Genomic DNA, 23419 nt, shown 5'->3' with positions numbered 1-23419 from the left:
TACAAGCCAGTTCATTCAGCTGTCTGATATAAATAATGGACACAAAGAGACTTGCTTTGTCTTGCTTGACTTGCTTGGTCTATTGAAAACAGTGATTTAAAAATACAGAGATAACCAACTGTTACAAGAGATATATAAACTGAGAACAGTTTCCATAATAATAATTATGGGTACCATGCATTGCATATGTATTTTGTGCTAAGGGCTTTTTAACATTTTGCATTTAAATAAAGATCAAAAGTAATATATGTAAACACATGTTCTAGTGCCTGGCGCGTTAAGGACTCGATAAATCAAGTTTTTATTAGGATAATAGATGCTACCACTTAATCTTCACAAGAACCCTGTGAAATAAGACTTTTAATGCCTCTGTTTTACTGATGGAGGAACTGGGCTGAGAGTTCTGATGGGTGACACAGAAATGGTGTGAGAGGCAATTTGATGAAACACCTACAGGGCAGGTGGATTTTCTGTGCTGCTGTTTCTTCAGGGAGTAGAGCTAGAGCCCAGGAGAAGCGGGGACCAGAACGCAGTCACTTGTCTCTTGTCTCCTATCTCCCTGCCTCCCTCCCACGTGGAAGGGCCCCAGCCAACAGAAGCTGCCAGGGCACTCACACCGCTGCAGGCACTCGCATCCCTCTGCCCAGGACACGGCCTCTAAGGCTCCAAAGGACAGGTTTGTTTTCCTCCTCTTTGTTCTTCTGTGTCTCACCTTTTTCTCTCTCTCACCCCACTCCTCCTCCTCCTTCATTTTTAAGTTCCCAGAGCTCAGTACATAGTAAGGGCTTCACTTAAAACAACAACTAAATTAGCTTTCCCTCAAAATTGTACTGGGACTAGCAATTTCCAACTCTGTCTGGTCCTCCGGGACTACACAGCCACATTCCTCCTAGCGTATTGCCACGGGTCACGAAGTGTTACAGCTGGGCACTGCAGGGTAAGCCAGGAAGGGACAGTGTTGATAGAATGTGTCAAGTCTTTTGGCCCAAATGACCTAACTCTGGTCTTAAGACTGAATAAGCCTCTATAAGTCCACAGCAATATCTACGCTACAGAAAGCCAGAGAGGGAGGCGAAAGAGGGAAAAACACCTCTTTACAGAAGAATGCCAGCAAATAAATATACAAGGAGTAAAATAATTAGAAAGACCACCATTTCGCAACCACCACTGTAACTGATTCTTTTAAGGAGTGTCAACTGATGCTAAAATCATTCAGTGAAGAATGCTTGCTGGAGATTGGACTATTCAAATAATATCAACATATCACAGAACAGAATAATTATTAACTACAAATGGAGAAGACACTCTTTCAGTAGATAAATCTGGTGGAGAGCACCTTAACAGAGCCATCCAGTGGGACAAACTGACCTTGTCTGTCTCCTGATAAAGACACACTGGGAAGGAGACCAAACATTACCTGTCTAGTTTTATTTCCAAGTGTTAGACAAGAACTTACTCATGAGGAAATAATCAAATAAATGCAGATGTGTAAATATTATGACAGACAAAACTGCCCAGTCTGTTTAGAAACACCGACTCATGAAAGATAAGGAGAGACAGGGGTGGTCTGTAGATAAAAGTTTAAGGAGACTTAATCACAAAACTTAGATAGGATGCTTCACTGCTACAAAAGCACATGTAACAGTCATTACTAGTACAATAGGGAAAATTAGGTTATGAATTTTATATCTTGTAATATTAATATTTAATTTATTAATATTAATTTAAATAAAATTAAAATAATGTTAGTGTTGATATCAAGTTCATTGTCTTTGATAATAATATTGGGGGTATGCAGAATGTTTTGTCCTTGGAAAATACATGCTACAGTGTTTGGGGGAAATAATGTCATGATATCTGATCATATTTTCAAATGGTTAAGCAAAACCTGTAAAGTGATAACCGCTGGATCTAGGTAAGGTTATACGAATGTTCACTGTGCCATCTTTTCAGGATGGGAGTAGACTGAAAATTTTAATACTTAAATGATGGAAAATTTTACTGGGGTTATAAGAGGGAGGCATGTTACCGACAAGGAGAAAAAAATTTTTAAACAGAACTGAGTAGACATGATGTTAATAGATTTCAAATAAAAAATTTTTTTAAAATAACAGTTGTATACCTACCAGTATGCAAACATATTCAGATATATTTTAATGTAAAAGGGAAAAAGGAAAGAATGTTGTAGTCAGAATGCTTATATTTATGTGTAGAAAATAAAACTAACTTTACAATATACTTTTATTTTTCCTCCCAAATAGCCTTCCTCCAGAAGAATCTTCCAAAACCAGCAAAGAGCTCATGAGTCTGGTAAAAGGAAATGGATTTGTAGGGAGAGACAGGAGGGAGAACTTTGATTTTTGTACCTTGTTCATTTTTATCAGATTCCTGTATTCAAATAAATTAAAATTTAAATGATTATTTTGGTATAATTATTATGATACCTTTCAGGACACTTTAAAATAAATCCATACATAAATCTGTTGGGTACACACTTCAGAAAACCATCAATAAAAATAAACAATATGCAAAGTTTGACAAAGGACTCACAGACTGAAAGCAGGTTTCTGATCAAGAAAAACGATTTTCAAAGTGCAGAGGAAAAATACCTGAAAAACTAGAACTTTCTAACCAGCTAAGCTGCTATTCAAGAGGGAAGGTAAAACAGATGTTTTCAAACCAACGACTCAACACCACACAGGCCTCTCCAGTAAAGACAGTGTCTTACTTCAGCAAGAAGAGATACAAACACGAAAAGGTATGGGTACAGATTGAAAGAAGTACCTGAAACTGTCCAAGAAAAGTCTGTTAATTTAACTAACACGATGAAAAATGAGAAAGGGGTTGGAAAGCCAACCAAAAAAGGAAAAATATTGTAAACAAATATAAGCAGATAAACTACAAATTTTAATAAACAAGGAAAGCATGCAAGCCCTGGTGTTTGTCCTGAGAGAAAAGCTTGATACCTTTATATGTGGTAAGATAATTTGTTGGTAAGTTTATTGTCAAAAAGTTAAACGTATCCAAAGAATTGTTATACTGGGTTTGCCTGTTCAGTACCACAGCCCTGCCACAAATGCTGCTTGGGGCACTTGCAGTGTGGCTGGTCCAAACGCAGAGGTGCCTTAAATGTAAAATACACACGATTTCAAAGACTTGGTGAAGTGAAAATAGCAACCTGGAAGATCAGTTTTATAAAATTTATTTGTCTCTGAGTTCTTAGAATAGACCAACTATTGTTCCCTGAATGTGAAGGGTAAATTTACTAATAGATTGATGCAATGCTTCTCAAATTGTTTGGATTCAAGACCCCTTTCCAGCTTTAAAATTTTAAAATGAGCGAAAAAGCAAACCCATTTTTCTGTTCCTATAAGCCTGTGAGAGAGAGAGAGGAAGAGGGAGGGGTTCAGCCTGAGAAGGGCGATGATGACTTCCGTGAGGTTCCCACCTGCTGATCTCCTGACCACTTCTGATACGTTATCTCAATCGAACCATATTAAAAACATATAGCATATTTTATTAAATAAGTAAAATTAACTATCCTTTCAATAGATTATGCCATCAGATTCAAGACAGCCTATGAAATGTGCTCAAATATTAGCCTGAAGTATTAGCCTGAAGTTTAAAGCCCATACTCTTAACCACTACTTTATATTAAAACCAGTTTTGCCTTATGGGTTTTACCTCAAGAAACTGAACATGTTAAATTAGGTTATCCTTTAACTGATACGTCCATATGGAAAAACCAAAGTCAATAGACCAGGTGCATCGTTTGTTCCAATAAAAATGGTACTTTTATATAGTTCAGTTAAATATAACATAGAAAAATGCTTAATGATTTCTAATCTTCCAACTTTTCTCTACCACTTCTGAATTTAATCGACATTAGTCTTAAAATATTTGTGGTTCTCCCACACACACTCTTGGACCATGCGGATCCGCCCTCTTCCCTGCAGGTTCCTCACCACGTGCCTCACCCTCCCCTTCAGGCATTCCAAAGCTATGCCAGTCTCCCGTCAGGAAGCGGGGTCTTTGCCCACCTTCACCTCAAGCTACAGCATCCTGAACGCCCCCGAGGCTAACCCACCTATTTAGACAGGACTGGACGTGTCGGACCCTCCTCCCCGCTGCAGCCAGTCACGGACAACACCATACGTGAGAGAGTTCTCAGTGCCCAGTACAGTGGCTGGATGGAAGGATCTCACAAAAGTATTTCTTTAACTGAACTAGGTAATGAAAAAAATCATCTGGAGATTTCTGGGGAATCTGGAGAAATAGGTTCTATTTGTAAATCTTCCACACATTTTTGTATGAATTTAGATGAGCCAATTTATTTAAATTATATAAATCCTTGATTTAATTTTTATCAAACTAATACATGTCTAAAATTAGTAGTGAAATTGACTTATCATTAAAAAACACACCCGGGGCTTCCCTGGTGGTGCAGTGGTTAGGAATCCGCCTGCCAAAGCAGGGGACACGGGTTCGAGCCCTGGTCAGGGAAGACCCCACATGACGCGGAGCAACTAAGCCCATGAGCCACAGCTACTGAGCCCGCGTGCCACAACTACTGAAGCCCTTGCGCCTAGAGCCGGTGCTCTGCAACAAGACTAGCCACCGCAATGAGAAGCCCTCGCACTGCAACGAAGAGTGGCCCCCACTGGCCGCAATTAAAGAAAGCCCGTGCGCAGCAAAGACCCAACGCAGCCAAAACTAAAATAAATAAATAAATTTATAAAAAACCAAACCAAAACAAACAAAAAAACACACCCAACCACAGTTCTTCCTGTTATTTCTCACCACTCCAGCTTACCAGACACAACTGTATTTAATTCTCTTACCTGAATCGTCCAGTGATTACTCCGTATTTATTTTTTTAAGAGACTTATACTATTCTTTATAGATTCATCAATTTGGGGACATTAATTTCTTTTAAAGAGAGTGACAGTGTGGCTCTTTTATGTGCTCTTTGTTTTTCCCATCCTCCTAGTATAAGCAGATCACTCCATTAGTTAAAACCAGGGTGACTTTTCACTGTGGAGTCTAGTAGTGTATTAAAATTGCATTCACCTTCCTGCAGAGTTATTTTTCTTGCATTAATAACTACCTTATTTTATTTGCAAATTTTCTCATACACATCTTCACTTTCTGTGTATTCCATCTATTCCACTATTTTCTGAGTAAAACATCTTCCTTTCCTGGGAATTCCACATTTTCCATTTTTGTGCATGCAGCCTTTCTCCAGAATTCTCCAGCTCCCTGCTTCCATATGGAAAGGTCGCTCCAAACGGCTACTGCATGGCCGGCAGGGCTCTGCTAAATCCAATTTTCCTGGAACCAATATCTTTCTCTTTCTTGGATTACATCTTTGTTTTGAAAGAGCACATCCTCCAGGGGTTTGTAAATGCCCATACTCAGTCCTGAAGTTTTACTGGAAAATCCTATTCATTTCCATTTCAAAGGATCTGAATAAATCACATTATTCAGCTCCAGGAAAAGGGAAAGCCATCATCTGGGGACAGTAAGTGCAGCGTTTGAAGCACCTGTTCCTGGTCAGCACCATCGTGAGCACTGATGAGAGGATCTGACGCCCTTCCTGGAGATGTCCCCCCACCCGCCAACCCTCCCTGACAAGCCCCAACACTGAGCAGTTCACACAGGGAAGTCACTATGGTGTGGATGGATTTAGGCTGCAATCACGGGGGCTTGGGTCGATCTGGAGAAAGGAGGCCCATGGTATAATGGAAAAAGTACTGTCTGCAGTGTAGATAGACTGGATTTCAGTGTAGATAGACTGGATTTGAATTTGGACTCTTCCTTACTGGCACATACCTTAAACAGGTTTATTCACCTTTCTCCTCAGTTTCTCCACCTTTTAAATCAGTCAACTATACCTATCTCAAAAGTGTGGCAAGGATTAAATAACAGTATATTACATATAGCACCTTACACCAGCCAGGAACAGGCAGGGCTGATGCACTGCAGTCAGTAAGTTAGAGTGTAAGTTCAATGAGGGCAGGTTTTGTTTTTTTTTAATTACTGTATCTCCGGCGCCAAGAACAATGTTCAAATTATGCATTTTTTGGTCAAAGGAGTACATTTTTTCACTCTCCTCAGCTTCTTTATCTGTAGAAGATTACATTAGATTATGTTAGATTAGACTACTGTCTCTAATGGTGAGCCTTCAGGTATTCTAGAAAAGAAGCTTCTTTGTATTCCTGGGAGAATTATTTTAGGATATTGTTTGTCACAGTATCCTAAATTTTAATATTTTTCAAAATAAAATCTCATTTGCTTTTAATTGATTTATTTAAATTTGAATACTGTGCAATTTTTTATAAGTTAGCTGTTTGAATAACTGGTATAACTACTATAATCATTTAAAAAGTCAAAGAAACCAGAGTCAGGGGCTATGCAAAAAATTATTCTTCACAGACTGCCAACATCTGACAAAAACAACTCCTCTCCCTTGCTCTAAACATATTTGGAATTTATTTTGGAAGTTAATGATCTCTCTTCTATTGAGAAATAACTGTTTAGCTGTGATATCAGTGTAAGATGAAGAAAAAAAACAGAGTACTAAAAGAAGAAACTACATAAGCTTGAGCATAGCTAGAGTCATACCCTTTCCATCACTTGTTTCATACTTAAACATGCTATTCTAAGTTGTTCAGTTGCTTTAAATTCTGTAATCGTTGTGGTCAAGAAAAGTGATTTGTCACTCCGTGAGGCTGGAAATTAACAACATATCTCTGTGGTATTTAATCCATCAGGACTACCAGTGATTAACATTAAATCTAGCCCCTATTAATAGTTACGATGATACTGAAAATGTTAATTTAAAGAAGGAATCAGAATTGGAAGCTTTGCTCACTATTGCAAAGCGAATACAGCTGCTCTGCTGAGACACAAGCTCCAGAAGTATGTCAGAAACCCAGCGCTGAGAAGTGGGAAGTGTGTTTCAGTGACTGACTGCACCCTGGGAGAAGAGAAACTTTGGGGGTAAAGTAACTTAACTGACTTCAGAGGGAACGGATGGAGAAGGGCCAACTGCTGACAAACCTGTAGGGGACGAGCAGAAACGTCTTAGAGAAAGCGGGCTTGCTGTGAGTTTCTGCACGACGCCTGCTGGATCTGGCAGCATTTGGTTCAAAGTCCTCCAGGACTAAAATGGATTAGGCTTCCCCAGGGCAGTCCCATGTAAGAAACACGCAAGCCAGGTGTGCTTCTGACATGAGCACTGAGCAAAGACTGCCTCCGCCACGGGCAAGGGCTCAGAGGATGCCTAGGGCGTGGAGCAGAGCTCTAGGAGAGACAGGTTTTATATGGCCACTTGGAATATTTAGACACACCATTTCAGTGTCCATGCTATTATTCACTCTCTTCTATTTTCAAAATGCTGATTGCCACCCATACAGTTGTTTGAAAAGCAATGACATAAAAGCTGGTATCCAAATAGCCTTCTCCAAGTGGTGCCCAGGAAGGGCAGTGTCAGTCTGCTGGACTGGTGAAGAAGCACCAGCTGTGGCAGGAAGTATCCAAAGTATGTGTCTCAACTTCCCGCGGTCACGAAGGTCACCAGCTTTGACACTGTGACAAGTCCTACTGTCTACATGTCCTCCACTTTATGACCCTAATCCGGATGACCTCTTAGTACCGCTTTTTAACAGGTCCCACTCAGGAAAGAACGCACCAAACGCATTCACATTATATTCTTCTTTTTTACAGCAAGTGACAAAGACCCAGAAGTTACTAGTTTCCAGCATTCATGAAAACTCAATAACATCTTCAATTTATGTTAAGCCAGAGATGTCTTACCATTAACACATTAACATCTTTCACTACTAAATACTGAAAAAAATTCGAAGTGTTTTTGGGAAAGGTTTGTCCTGGCAATGCTAACTTCCCAGCAGCCTGACCCTACTTGTCTTCCATTTCAAATGCAATGCAAAAGCAGACCCATGCCAGGGACCCACCAGGATCCCACAGGAAAGTCATTACCTGATTCAGAGACCTTGACTGTAACACAATTTGGATGGATTAAACCCAAAAGGCGGTTTGACGGGTGAACAAATCAAAGAAGGACAGCACGGGTGCTGTAGGAGATACGGCTCAGACACCTGAGAAGTGGTGAGGTAAGAGCCAGAGGCCGAGCTTGGGCACAGGGAGGCCTGAGGGGAACCCCCAGCACCCCATGGGGCAGCTGGCTGTTTCTTCGTGTCAGTTAACTGAATCTTATGGCTGGGATATTGTAGCAACTGATTCCAGTAGGCTTCATCCCCAACGTTAGGGAGTACTACACAGGAGAGTGACTTAGAACCTCACTGAGCCACAGAAAGGGTAGTGTAGGATTGCCTTGCCGTGCCTGCCTGCTAACAGAAAACGTGTGTGCGTGATCTGACAGACCTTACGGCTTTCATTTTACAAATTCAGCCATGAGACAGGTATGATAATGCAAACTCACTAGTCTATAAAAGAACGAGTTGGATGCAGATTTTGCTTCTGGCCATTGAATAAGTTAAAGTTACCTGCTGAGATGTCTAAAGCTTTTAACCAGTATCTGTGGAAGAGATTTTAAGATTTTTCATAGGCCTAGTTTCCAAAATAGCCTTTCTTTTTTATTTCCTTCTGATAAGAATTATCTTGGTTGCTGAAGACCAGGTAGGACCCTTATTTGATAGGGTTTGTTCAAATGGCACAGAGAAAGAATCCAAGTTCCACCCAGAAGGACTTTTGCTCCGGAAGTCCAGATTTTTACAATATCTGTAAGCCTTTTGACATGAATAGGGAGAAGATTGGTAGAAAGGATAGGCAGGTTTTGAATTGTTTCTAGAGCTTAATTTCTGTTCTTATAAAGACTCCATTTGTGAGACAATACAGTTGTTTTTATTTCCTCAAAGAATTGGGTGGCAACCTGAATGGTACGGAGGCTGCCCCATCCAATTATATAATCCTCAATTTGCTTCTTTATACTAGGGAAGATCTTCAACTAAGATGGAAAATTTCCTGATTGACTGGTTTAACATTCTATTTCTGGGAAAGCCAAAACTGTACTTAAGTCCCAGTTTGGTGACCATCCTGGCTTCTTCTTGTTCCCAGAGCCCCAGACTCCGGGCATGTGGCAGCATCCCTCCCGGCTTCACATGGCTTCTCTTCGTCTCTTCACATCATCTTCTTACTGTGTGTGTCTGGGTCCAAATTCTCCCTTTTTATAAGGACATCAGTCATATTGAATTAGGGTCCACCCAAAGACCTCATTTTTATCTTGATACTCTCTGTAAAGATCCTATAAAGGTCCAATAAGATCACATTCTGAGGTGCTGGGGGTTAAGATTCCAACACAGCTTTTTGGGAGGAATACAACTGAACCAAACATAGCAATGAGACTTAATTCTGGAAACAGGAATATAAAGGTTAATTTATACATTGTTTGCCTCAGACGTTTCTGCAAGTTAAAAATAAATGTCTTATTATGAACCATTTTAATTTAATTGATGTGTCTCTAATCTTTGTATTAAATAGACAGAAGCAGGAAATATCAGTTCTTTCCTAAGATACACATTTGAACAATAACCAAATTGCTAAATGTTTTTAATATTCCCAATTTTCTATCCTTACTTTTATTTAATATGAAACATTCCAGCCAACACATCTTCTTCATTGATGTGCCAGGATTTTTTTTAAATTTGTGGCATAAAATTATCATACTCAATTACCAAAAGTTAAAAAGACCGCTTAAATAGAGATGCACAATTGAAAAAGAAAAGGCCCACAGAAGCATTTTGTATTTTTAGTCCCCACATTAATTAAAAGCATATTTCTGCTCTCTTAAACACTGCTCTTCTGCCTTAGAGCTACCTGAACTCCTTCTTAGGCTTTTCCACAAGGACCGTATTTCAAAACCTATCATCTCAAATTTCTAGTTGAAATGATTTGTTCCGCTAGCATCAGTTATAGTCTCCTGGTCTATATTTAACTCTCTCCAGTCTGACTATCCAATTCCGTCAAGCTCTGTGCTTCACAAAACTATATTTATACTTTCAAGGTTATTAAGGCTTATTTTATATGCCCTGATTTAAACTGACTTTCCCCCAAATCCTAGAGGCAAACGTTCTTGAGAGAATGATTCACTTCCAGACACCTGCCTGGTGCCCAGACGTGGGCTGAGGCATGCTAGAGTGACTCCATTTCTGGAAAGGATGGAAGAGAGAACGTGTCTGCTGCCTAGCAACGCTGTCCTCAGGACCACAGGAAAAAAGCCTCCATGTCAGAGGGACAGTGTCAGTAATTCTGCAGTGCTAGGGACACAGAAGGAAAAATCTACTTTAGCTACCTGGTACAAATCCAGGACATGCAGGTATGTTTGTAGCTATCATGGATTAGACAGTCATATGCCTTCTCAATTGTATGAAGTTTGTAGATGGAAAACAATCTGTAGAGTCAAGTTACTTAAAATTGAAACGATCAAGCTCTTCTTTTCTGCTTCTAGCTCCTCATCTTCAAGTTATTTCAGGAGATATTAACTCATTATTAGTAGGTACAGTATGAGGAGTGAAATGCAAATGCCTTTCTCTTACTGAAAGATGTCCTGAAAACAGAACTAATGAAATCCCCAATTTTAGCTAAAATTGGCTGAGTATTTGCATGGTCTGTGGGTGTCATTCAGTTGAGACTGTCACCCAGTACCTCACATAATGCATCAAGATTGTGAAATAGATGAGGTATAACAAGCCATAATCTTTCCCTTGTTAACACTTTACTCAAAAGCTTGAGTTGAAAACAAACCCATCCAAAATCTTGAAAATTATTTAAATGCATAGACTATACAAGCAGAAGCCTTGACACCCACTGGCTATAAAAAAAAAAGTATGTAAAAAAGAGCTTTTTTATGTAAAGTTTGTTTTCGGACCTTAAGAATGGCTCCAACATAAAAGTTTAGTTTACTGATAAACAACAAGGTCCTACTGTATAGCACAGTGATAAACTTGTGCTAAACCATATGGAAAAGATAAACCATAAAGGAAAAGAATTTTAAAAGAACATATAAATATGTATAATTGAATCACTTTCCTGTACAGCAGAAATTAACACAACACTGTAAATCAACGATCCTTCAATTAAAAAAAGAAAAAAAGTTTAGTTTACTAATAAATCACATCCATAAACAATTTTTCCCAATAAATAAATGTCACTGAAGTTGCCTAATTCTTCTTTTGAAGAACAACAGATTTTGCCTTCTCTTCCTTTGTAGCCTGAGATACAATTAATTAAGGCATTAGGACTTGAATACTTTGAACTTATTCAATGGTTTCCAATGCAGATTGATTACCCCCTCTTTTTTTGTAAAGCTAATTTAGCAGGAACAAGAATGTTTGCCCTTCCAACCCATTTCAAAGTAATTCAGTATTGACAATGGCCAGTCACATTCAGTAGGAAGGGCTGCATTTATCCAGGTGTGCCCCCCCCCTTTTTTTTTTTTTTTGCGGTACGCGGGCCTCTCACCGTTGTGGCCTCTCCCGTTGCGGAGCACAGGCTCCGGACGCACAGGCTCAGCGGCCATGGCTCACTGGCCCAGCCGCTCCGCGGCATGTGGGATCTTCCCGGACCGGGGCACGAACCCGTGTCCCCTGCATCGGCAGGCGGACTCTCAACCACCGCGCCACCAGGGTAGCCCCAGGTGTGCCCTTTAATTATACTGTGGTCGGAAACACCACACAGGTGGTCAATATTATTAATATGTAATTTCTAAGTTATAGACTAGCAGCAACAGCTTAATTCTTCAGAGGAACAGAGGAAGGGAGGAAGAATGCTGTCCTTAAAACTCAGGACCACAACCAGAGCCGACCTGGAAGAGGGGGTGGGTAGGTGGACGTGTGGATATGAGCTGTGGACTGTGTAAATCAATTTACCTGGGTTTTGAGGGGTTAAACAAAGACTGTTGCCCACCGTTCAGTTCTACAAGATCAAGTCATTAGCCACTGCAGTTACTGCCATGAGACAGAACACCCTGAAAGGAATTCAGGACGAAAAACAGGATAAGGCACACTGTGCTTTGGAAAAACAGGCCCCTTAGAAAGTTAGAGATACATCAGGAAAAAACTGCAATGACCCCAGATTCTTGTACCTTCCCATGCCCAGAAAAGCACTAAAATCATTACCTGGGATACCTGTCCCTGGGGACTAGCAGTGGCCTTTGACTGAGATGTATGTGTGCTGGACTGAAAGTAGCGCTCTGGCCAAAACCACTTGCACCCTGGCTCCTCCCTTTCCTCTTGGGAGCATTTCCTCAGAGTTCCTGAAAGGCTCTTTTCCTGGCGATAGCCCCAGTGCGGTCCCTGAGCAAGACACAGCTCTTAGGTTGGCTGTTTTTATTTCAGGAGACAGAAGGTAATTTAAATTAATGATGCTCCTCATTCTGTCCTTTCAGTGCTCCTGGTCTGTATTTCCTTCCCTCAGACAGGCTTAGATCCTGGAAAAATAGGATGAGAAAACCAAAGGACTTCTACTTTCAGATGCTTCCCCACCTTTCTGCTGTATCCCGAGAGGACAGGCAGCTGAGTTCCTCCCAATCCCCCTATCTGTTCTAAGGCAGGTAACTAAGACCATTTGGGCACAAGACCATGTGATGTAGATCATTTAGGAGGCTCCTTTCTTCCCTATTAAGGATCTTTACCAGCATGCACCTCTGAAAAGGGCATTGTTTTTAAGGCAGAAAACACTCATTGGAAATACAGTTCACCCAGTTGGCCTATTATATGCTATAGTATTTTTTTATAGGGAAACAGGCAAAGAATACCTATAATCACCTGAAATGCTCACCAAGCAATAAAATAAAACTTCCACTATCTTTCTGATTGAAACTGTATTTTTGTAAAATTGTACAGCCCATGCAACCTGTGAGGACAAATACAAACTATGAATAAGGGGCTTAATTCTCCTCCATTAAATAATGAGAGAGGTTTCCACCTCCACCCTTTGCTCAGAGCAATTATTTTAGGAAACTTGTCATTAACTACTTTCTCCTCTTGTTTGAAATGTGTATAAATCTTTCTGATAGGACTTTTCTCAGCTTTGTGACCCAGGAGTGTCCTTCTCAAGGACCTGGGGACTATCTCTTTGAAAGAAAACCAGGAAGGGAGAGGGAGCCCATCTCCCAGGCTCTGTGGGGCTGAGCTTCTGTAGGCTCCTGGCCCCAACCTGCAAACCTACCTCTCGTCACAAAGACAGGAGCGGTTCGTCCTTCCTCTGAACGAAGCTGATTAGCTACCACAGACGGTCCCCACAATTCACAGGTGAACTCAGGACGGCTGTGTATATGTATAGTACACGCTGCTGCCAGGTCTTGCTGAGGCCTAGTCAGTGCTCATCTTGAGAACATTCATGGAAGGGGTTCTAGCTGCCTGACCACGTAAAAGGGTGAGATTTTCTTCTGTCTTTGCCTCTCTTGGCGAATTCCCTGTGGTGTGCACCACATTCTGATTTAACGCTTATTTGATAACAAAACTGCTTTCTTTCTCTTCTTCCTTTGTGGAGAGGTTTTCTGAGCTGGGAGGAGATTTGGGTTTTAAGTATATTTCCCAAATGAACCTCAAATCCTTTGTGGAATAGGTGAAATACAGAAACATAAGCTACTATACATAAACAATGACTATATCTACGTACACTCAGATATTCTTTGAAAGAGTCAAAATCATATTTCTTATTGCTAATTTCATTTTTATCTACTGCAATGAAAACTACGTTAAATTTTTACAGCATATGCTATTTGTTAAATTTCCACTGGCTATATCATCTATTCTCTATGCTACAAAAAAATTCTATAGTAATTTATTGACAAATAAAAGTGTGGAGCAAATGTATTACATATTTGACACTAATGGAACGATTATTCCCTTTTCACCACACAAACTCAGCCCAGGAACTCCACCATCTGAATTCTAGGGTTTCCAGGAGTTTACCCTTGTTAATTACATTCACAAATTGTGCCCGCATCTGTGCCTTTAATATAGATTTAGAAAAACACAGCTCTATTATAAATCTCAAAACATGACTTATTTTCTTTGTGTAAAATGCTACGAGCAAAGGAGAAATACTTTCAAAATGATGGAGTTAATTCATCCATTTGTTCATTTATTTTAAAATATGTATAAAGGTTACTAGGCATTAGGAATAACAAGAGGAAATGTCTCCTGTCCTCAGAGTGACCACAGTTCCTTGGGGGCAAAGGAAACCTCTAAAGTGTCAACTAAAATTGATGTGATCTATGGGAAGTAGAGGAAGAAACCAGCCTGGTTAAGTGAGGGAAGCCTGTGCAATTTCAGATAGAATTGTAAAGTGATCCTAATAGTATGAAGCGGTTTTACTTGAATAAAACAGAAGGACGACCCTCTCTGTTAAAATTCTAGTTTTACAATACAAACAGAAAGGTAAACGAGGTTATTTATAGTAGTGCTCCGAAGGACAGCCTTATTCCGAGTGTTCCATACTGACTTGCACTTCAACTCCTGTCTTCAAGGCTCTCTGGGGAGGGGGGTGCTCACCGTGCCCGGGGGATGCCCCCAGATGTGGGACCACCCAGCTCCTCCATCTTCCTTGGGAAAGCCTGGCCTTCACCTCAGAATCGCACACTGTTCAGAGACTTTGTGCTCATTAACTTCTTAATCTGGTCCATTCTAATAATGCAAAGCTGCTTTACTTAATTACTATTCTGAAAGTCCAGTTAAGAATTTAATCATTTCTAATCAAATCACTTAAATACTAGTGGGACTAACCATGGTGCAGCACTTAGGAATTACTTGGTCTCTCTCTGTAGGAATATTATTTAGTCAGAATTGGACATGTCCTTTCTCTCAGCCAGTCCTCCTCTTAAACGACAATGGTTTTAAAATTCCAATTTTATGAGGTAGTTTACCACTCTGCACTGGCATTATAAGAGTCATTTTCTAAATTAAGTGTCTGAGGTCTTTTCCATGCCTCTCAACTCAGAGACTCAGAGTTAGAGCTTATGGGTAGATGTAAGATTGTATACTGGATATTTCGGAGAGACAGTCCTCCAAGATTTCTATTAAAGCGCACCTGTTTCTTTTGACAACTGGAATTGCCCTCCTCTACTTCTGACAAGTACTACACCCTATTAATTTTATATATTTAAAAAAAATTTTTTTCCTATACTGAATGTTAGCTGGAAGGTAGGAAACTTGCTCGTGATTTAGGAAAAGGAGACATTCTAGTCCTATTCAGTGCTCTATAACATGTCCTAAAATTTCCATCTCTTTATCTATCTGCCTTTCTATCTACCTACCTATTTATCTATTTTTTTCCTTTTCCTCCTTCTCCTCTTCCTCCTTCTTGTCTCTTTCTCTCTCTCTGTCTCTCTCTCTGTCTCGCTCTCTCTCTGTCTCTCTCTGTCTCTGTCTCTGTCTCTCTCTCTCTCACACACACACACACACACACACTCCTCATGTATATCTGGGGAAGATGCTGATGATATTGCTATTCTTTAGAATCCTTAAGTCTGTAGAGATGTCAATCTTTAAAAGACAATGTGTGATCTCTTCTTTTAGAACCTGTTACCCTTCTGGGAAAACAAGATACTTGCTGTTTACCAGCGATGAGATGTCCCAGAAGCTACTAAAACCTAACTACTGTATTTTTTCTTGAGAAATTTCATCATCAACACAATTTCTAATTCAAACCCTGTAAGTTGTCCTCCATTTTATATTACAAAAATGTTCAAAGCCAATAAATTGAAGTCACAAGTGCTCCACTCTCAGAGTTATTAAACATAAAAACTCTTTTATGTCCCCGAAGAGTCTGCTGAATTCATTGTACTAAGTACTTGCTTGCATTCCTGGAAATTAAGGGCAAAATTGTGTGAATTGGTGGGTGTGGATTTATGTGTCTAAGTCCATTTATCTGGTAGAAAACTGATCCTGTCTTTATTTAAAATCTTAATATCTTGTTCATCATGTATTTTGCATCACTTTTGAGTTTTTAAAATATTGCATTAAATATTTTTCACCTCGATGACTGAATTTTTTTGGTGCACCCCTAAATTTTGTATCCAATGTAACAGCCTCACTTGCCACCCTGTCCCAGTCCTGGCAACACAACCTGACGTTAGTTTAAGCTCTGAAGTGATTGAGGACTTCACTCTTCTTTTTCTTTTTCTTTGTTTTTTTACATAGTAAGTAGTGTTAAGGGTAAGAACAAGATAAATCGCCACTAACAGAGAAGTATCTGTAGAGACATAAAATGTGTCCTTCCTTTTATGTGCAAAATATCCAAACCCTGGTTTATTCTGAGCCATCTCAGTTTTTTGGTGTAGATTTAAGTTTAACCACATTAAAAATATTGATAAAAAGTAGCAGATTGTGATAAAATATAAATGAAGCGAGTCAGCGCATTAAGGGCATAGTCCAGCTTTATCGCACACTATCCACATGATCCCAACGCCTTTAAACCTCAGCCATGCCGTCCCCTTGTGGGGACAACACATATCAATTCTGTGAAGAAGCTTTTCATTCAGGATAAAATAAAAGCAAGCGTAATGAGGTAGAAAGTGTGGACTAGGTTATATTTAAGAAGAGAATATGCGTACGTTACAATCTGTGATGTACGAAGTTCTATAGGTATTAGTCGTTAGTTTTTCAGTTTTCACACCAGAGGTAAAACCTGGAGGCGTGGCTGTGCCCCCGTCAGGGGTGTGGGGTGTGGACTCTACTCTCTGAATTACTCCAAGCTCACTCAGCCTGGCCACCCAAGGATCCCCGCATGAGACCACCTGCTTGCTTTTTGTTTCTTGTCTCCATGGCTCAGTGCTTTACTGCCAGAGAGACATGTGATTCCTCCTTTTCTTCTTCTGCTTCACGGAGACAACTGCCAGTGACAGAAACCCAGGAAAACTTAGCACAAAGTAAAAAACCGAGTCTAAAACTCCCAGAGGGGAACTTTTTAAAAGGCCGTTAAGTTTCCTAAATGATGACATAAGTGTGAAAAACCTCATAGGTTGGTGCTTTCCGTTTCCTGACATGTAATAATAATAATAATGATCACAGCCAGTGAACGACACCGACAAATGACACTGCGGTCGTCTCTCTTAGTTCTAAGCTCATTCACATGTATCGTCTCAACTTTGTCCTCACAACGAATTTGTCAGATTTCCATCTCAACGTCCTCATGCGAGTGAGGATAAAGTCAAAAAACTTACAGAGAGGCTGTGACTTAACTCGAGATCACCAAAAAGAAATCTGAATTTAAGTTCCCTGTATCTTAGTCCTTTTCTAGTCCAACCACGCCTCGCTGTTTTACTTTAAAATACGTTCATTTAAGTAACTGCTTCACTAAAATCAAACGTTACAATACTAGGAACCTTTGTAGGACAGGTTAGACATTGCTCTGAACACTTACCTACGTTATGGTTTGGTCTGACCATCACAAATTCCGTGCACAGCGGGCATCGTTCTGGAGGTGTAACTTGCACACACCTGACATTAGCGTCAGGGGTACACGGTAATGACTCGACGTCTGTATACACTGTGAAATCACCACCAGAATAAGCCTAGTTAACGTCTGTCACGACACGCAGGTGCACTTTTCTTCCTGCGGTGAGACCGTTTTTCACTCGGTGTTACTGAGAAGTAACTGACCTCCGCCACTGCGTTAAGTCTACGGTGTGTGCAGCACGATGGTTTGATTTAATGGTGAGAACCTCTCCGCAGAGTTCAAATACTACGCAGCACAGTACTGCTACCCGTGGTCACTGTGCGGGACATCACATCCCAGGGCTTATTTCTGTCACAACTAGAAGTCTGCACCTTCTGACCCCTTTTCCCCCATCTCCTCCACGCCCCGCCCCCGGCGACCACCACTCCGTTCTCTGCGTCTAGGAGCTGGTTTTCTGTCTGTGGCCTGGATCCCACGGAGAAGAGGGGCCGTGTGCTGTTTGTCCTCGTCTGGCTACTTTCACCCACCCTACAGCCCTCCAGGTCCATCCGCCATCACAAGATGGCGGCACGCCCTCCTTTTTCACGGCCGAGTGGTACCCATCGTGCGCGCGTGAGCGCCCCTCCTCTGTACCCGCTCTGCTCACAGACACGCAGGGGCCCCCGCCGCGGCTACTGTGAAGAGCGCTGCGGAGACCGCGCAGCTGCAGACCCCTGGCTGAGTCGGTGCTGACCCTGAGGCTTTGCCCAGCCCTGTCGGTGGCCCCAGGGGCACAGTCTCGTGAGCACCAGACTCCGGCTGACCCTCAGGCGGCAGCTTTTCACGGAGGCAAATGTAGGCAGTCCTGTGGGACCTCAAGCCTCAGCCCTTTAAGACACCAGGGCCCGGCCGTGTACCCCGGCAGCAGTTAAAACTGGGGCCACAGCCTCTGACGTAAAACCGGGATCAGCGACATAAATCCGGGATCACTGACAGAAAACCGGGGTCACTGACGTAAAGCTGGGCCCCCAGATGTAAAGCCCGGGCCTCAGCCGTAAAGCGGGGGCCACAGACGTAAAACTGGGGTCACTGACGTAAAACCGGGGCCTCAGACGTAAAACCAGGGCCTCGGACGTGAAGCCGGGGTGCAGACGCCTGTCAAGCCCAGGCGGAGTCCCTGGCGCGCTGGGCGGCGCGGGCGGCGCAAGTGGACCGTCTCTGACCCCGAGAACACGAGGCCGCCCGCCCTGTGCGCCTCAGGCCACCACCCCGCCCCTCCGGCGGCTCCGGGGCCCCATCGCCGCGCAGCAGCCGGCAGGTGAGTCCCCAGGCCAATGAGAGCGGCTCCCGGGGCTCTTGTGGGCCCGGCCCTGGCGGTTCTCAGAGCCAGGGGTTCTGGGGCTGGACGCGGGAGGAGGTCTTAGAAGCCGGGGTGCCGCGTGTGGGGTTCAAACCCTGCTCTTCAGGGAGCAGCCCAGGGTTACGGCGAGCCCGCGTCCCAGAGTAGGCAGCGCTCAGCCGGGTTTCCGGGGTTTTCAGAGGAAGTGGTTCCAAGTGTAGCTGTAGAGCCCGTATTTGCGGGGTGCGGGGGAGCGAGTTCAGCATCCTCCTCGGTCCCCATCCTGAACGTGAACCCCGTGGTTCCCATTTCCCCGACTTTACAGATCAGGAAACCAAAGCCCAGAGAAATTACGATTTTTGCTGTCTTCCTTCGCATATTGCCTATTAATTTCTCATTGCTTCTGTAACAAACTACCACAAATTCAGTGGCTTAAAACAACGTAAATTTATTATCCTACAGTTTTAGGGATCAGAAGTCGGGAGTCAGGGTGCTGGCAGGACTTTGTTCCCTCGGGAAGCTTCAGAGAGCGTGCGCAGACTTCCTTGCCTTTTCCGCCCCTGGAGCCACCCTGCATTCCTTATCTCGTGCCCCTTGCCCTGTCTTCCCCACACTGCGTCTCTCTGACAGTCCTCTTCTGTAGTCGGATCTCCCTTTGCCCTGAAGGACAGTTGCCATTCTGCTGGGTCTGCCTGGCTAATCCAGGGCTCTGCCATCTCAATAGCCTTAACTGAATCACATCTTCACTTTTACCACGTAACATATTGTATTCACAGGTTCCAGGGATTTGGATGTCTGTGTCTTTGGGGGGCCATTACTTCGCCTGCCACGTGGTGAGTACTACATTTAAGCAAACTGCTTTCTAATATCATTATGCTATACTAATAAATAAATTGTTAATTTAATATTCTAAAATTAGAGTCACATATGTTTCCGCTTACTAAAGTGGCAAATGGTATTTTACCTTGGAAGATACAGTTGCAAGGAAATATTTCAGTTTCTCATATAATTAGACTATTTTCCTTGGAAATCAAATCAGGATTTGCCAGTTGTTGAAATGGGCTATCACCAGAACCGTTTAATTTCTCAATAATTTAAAATTATGTGGCGAACTAACATGTGCTTAAAGATCCTGAGTCTGATTAAACAATTTGTTACGATCCCTTTTCTCACGCTTTCCTGAGGATACAGATAGATGGTCAGTTATTTTCTGCAGCATCTCTCCTCTGATAAGGGATATATTTGGGAAACATCTCTTAGGATTAATGTTGAAAGTGTTGCTTATTTATTCTAAGTATTCTGCACCTATTTCTAACAAAACACTTTCCTTTGGATTCTGTGTCAGTTTTATCTTGTTCAGTGTACTTGAAAATTGCCAGGTAAGTCCAGCAACTTCGTCAGCCTTCATCCTCCTCCTTAAGAGTAACAAAAGGAAGGATTCTTACTTAATTTGGGGAGTACCCTTCGGGGAATTTCGTTGACTAGGATATTATGTAAGTGGGTGAAAGATATTACATGAAGATTGGCCATTGCCCAACTGTAGAAAATAAGTTCATTGTAAGACTGCCTTAAGGCCTTCACAAGAAAACTACTAGGTACCTATAACCATAGAGTGTGAGTCATGTCAGAGAATCTCATAGCTGAGATTCGTTTGTTTGGTTTTTTTCCTTGAAATCTGCACTCCCTACCCCCAGAATGAAGTCTGTACTTGTCGGTGAGGCATCCAGGGTCGTTCTCAGTAGGTTTTCAAAATATATTGGATTTAGGAGTCAAATCACTTGCCTCCTCCCCATGCCCCCAGCACCCCTCACCCCTGCTCCAGGGCCTTCATTTATAGGTAATAATGCTTAGGAAGCAATAAGCATGCCAGTTACCTTTTGCACTGTGTCACAGGTGGTTTGTCTAATTGATTCTTTCTACATCATTAGATACAGGCTAACCATGTCTTGTGTTTATTTACTGTGTCTATTATGTTATATGGGTTTTGTTTGTTTGTATCTCTATGTGGTCTATTTCTTTGCTCCCTTGTATGAATTTATTTCGCTGTCTTGAGTGTTAGGAGGTCTCCAAACACAGCCTTCACACAGTTCTGCCCCTCTTCTTGTACAGAGACCACTCCTTCCGCCAGTAGAGCTTGTGTTCCTTCCCCTGGCAATGTGGCTGAGTTTTAAACCAGTGATTGGGGGTGGATTCTTACGCAGCAATATATAACCCAAAATTTCAGGAATATTTATATGGACCTTTATATGTTTATAATGTCCTTATTCTCATTTTTCCTTTCTTAGTTTTTTACTAATTTATTTATTAACTTTAATTTTTTGACTCCCACCTATTATAATCCCCCCCAAGACACTATTTCCTCTCTGTCTTTCTGTTGATGATTCTTTTCATTTACAGTTGTGTTATTTCTAAATTGTAAGAACACTTAAGATTATTATACTTTTTTTCTATCCTCATTACACTTTTCTTCAGTTATATTTTTAATTTAAATATGTTTAGTCCTTGACTAGTTCCTTAACCGGGCCGGTTTTCACCTAATCATCCCATTTCTTGCTGTGTGTAGGACAAATCAGCATTCAACTTCTGACAAAAATTCGCAGGTATCCTTGACACCACTGATTCAGTAACACATAATATATTCTATTTTTTTTGCAGAATACCTGGTGATGAATCATACAATGAGTAATCACAGGTGTTCGACACCTTACGTTTTCAAAGACATTTTATACATTTTTCTAAGACTTTTTATGTTCTGCATATATTTTCACCACCATCTTTTGTAATACACAGATTCAACTTCACATTGTACTGAATCAGTGTTTCCTCAACTTCTTTGAAAATATTGTCAATTGTAGTTATAAAATAGACTCTTCATTAATGCTACTTTTTCAGTCATTTCAACCTTGGCATTGACTCCTGGAATAAACAACAAGGTAGTGTTGGTAATATCCATTGACTCATAAAGGGCCAAGAAAGGTCACTTGAAATTATTTGTCTTGGTTTTTATTGACTAATGATAATACTTCCAGTATCATTAGCTCATCAAACAACTGTTCTCACTAAAAGACTAATAGTCTTTAAAAAGACCACTTTAAACACATTTCTTCAACGGCTGCAACCAAACATAATTATCAATAATTCAACATGGAAACACTGCTTTCCCTGCTTGACTGGCAAAAGAATCACTCAGAAAATTACTAAGTTTTCTGAATGCTGCTTTTCTGTGAGGTGGAAAGAGTGGGTTGAATGTATAATCTGGTATATCTGGTGTATAGTGTATTATTTTAGCCCAAGTATAGTGTCATTACATAATAAACACAATGTTTACCATCTATTTTAATAAGAAAATAATGCATACTCCATAATGCCTTAAAATTATGAGACTCAAAGTTTACTTTTTTCATCTTTTCTTCTTTTGACCTAATGGGACCTTTAGTTTCCCCATTATGTGATGATCTTGTTTGTCACTTTTCAGAGCTCTGTATTGTGTTTTTCACTTTCTTCATGTGCTCTGTTTCTAAGGATTTTTATTTATTTGCCATCACTCATGAGCTGAGAGCATGCACTCATTCTCTGCTTCTCTTTTCCGTTCAGTATATGTTGTGATATCGATATCAACTCTGCTGATTTCAAAATACATATTTCCCTATGTAAATGTGATTTGAAGTTTGCAGTACTATGGAGATAATCCAGCATTGTTTGACTCTTCATTTCTCTATTATCTTTACATGAATTAGGTTTATTACTCACAGACAGTTGCTTCTCTGAATCAATTATTTTATAAAGTGATACAAAATGGTGATTTTCAAATTTCATCAATTTTCCCCACACTTCTTAGTTGGCCCTATTTTCTAAGGAAGAGTTTTCTATCACGAAACACAGCTATTTGTTTTTGAAATACTATTCCTATTGAAAATCAGGATAAAATTTTACTTTTTCCTTGCTTCTCCAGCCCCTTCAGCATAAGAAAGTGATCTGACAATCATTCAACCTCTTTGATTATGTTTAGTTCTTTTATGTGCGACTTTCTTAAATCACTTGATTCGTCTGGGACTGGTAGATATTGTGTCTCCTTCTGTTGTTTTGACCACCCTCAAAACTTTGTGTTTTCTCTAGTTTTTGCTTCAAGGAAGTTGTGTCTTTCATTTGTGGCACAGGGAGCATTAACCTTTTGTATGTGCTTTGCATACTTTAGATTTTTAAATGTCTCTCTTTGGTCTGGATCTGCCTTGGCTTGTATCAAAATCATATTCCTTGCATTGGTTTTTGTTTGCCTTTGTCTCGTCTTTTCACCTTTTTTAAATCACTTTGCTTAAGTGCAGAGAATATTGAGTGGAATTTTGTCAATGATAAAAACGAAAAGCCTTTTTTCTTTTATAAACTTATATTCATTGTTGTGGCAAATATTTAAAATACAGGTTTTCTTGCTTCAGATGCGTGTGTGCGCATGTGTGTGTAAACTGTTGTGATGCGTCCATCTCCGTGTTACTGGTGCCAAGGAGAGTCTAGTATTAGGTTCGTACCTGACAAACACTTGGTGAGCAGAGGAGTGGATGTTTAGGATCATGCATTTTCATCTCAGGTGAACCCGAGCCTTGCCACTTCCTAGCTATACAATCTTGAGAAAGTCATGGAGTCTTTTTTTTTTAATTCATC

At 40.9% G+C, this 23419-nt stretch overlaps 1 long non-coding RNA gene across 2 annotated transcripts in view; it reads left to right on the top strand.

The window, feature by feature from the left end:
- The first annotated feature begins 18622 nt into the window (after positions 1-18622).
- LOC307179750 overlaps positions 18623-23419 on the top strand; it is a 264295-nt gene continuing 259498 nt past the window's right edge. For both annotated transcript variants that reach the window (XR_013825542.1, XR_013825543.1), the window contains exons 1-2: positions 18623-18742; positions 19540-19596. This is a non-coding gene — a long non-coding RNA (uncharacterized lncRNA). The remainder of the gene's footprint in view (positions 18743-19539; positions 19597-23419) is intronic.

Source organism: Stenella coeruleoalba (assembly GCF_951394435.1).
Source record: "Stenella coeruleoalba genome assembly, chromosome: 21".
In the NCBI taxonomy this organism is placed as follows: Eukaryota; Metazoa; Chordata; class Mammalia; order Artiodactyla; family Delphinidae; genus Stenella; species Stenella coeruleoalba.
The sequence above is the reverse complement of the archived record's forward strand: the minus strand, read 5'-3'. Positions and strand labels throughout refer to the sequence as shown.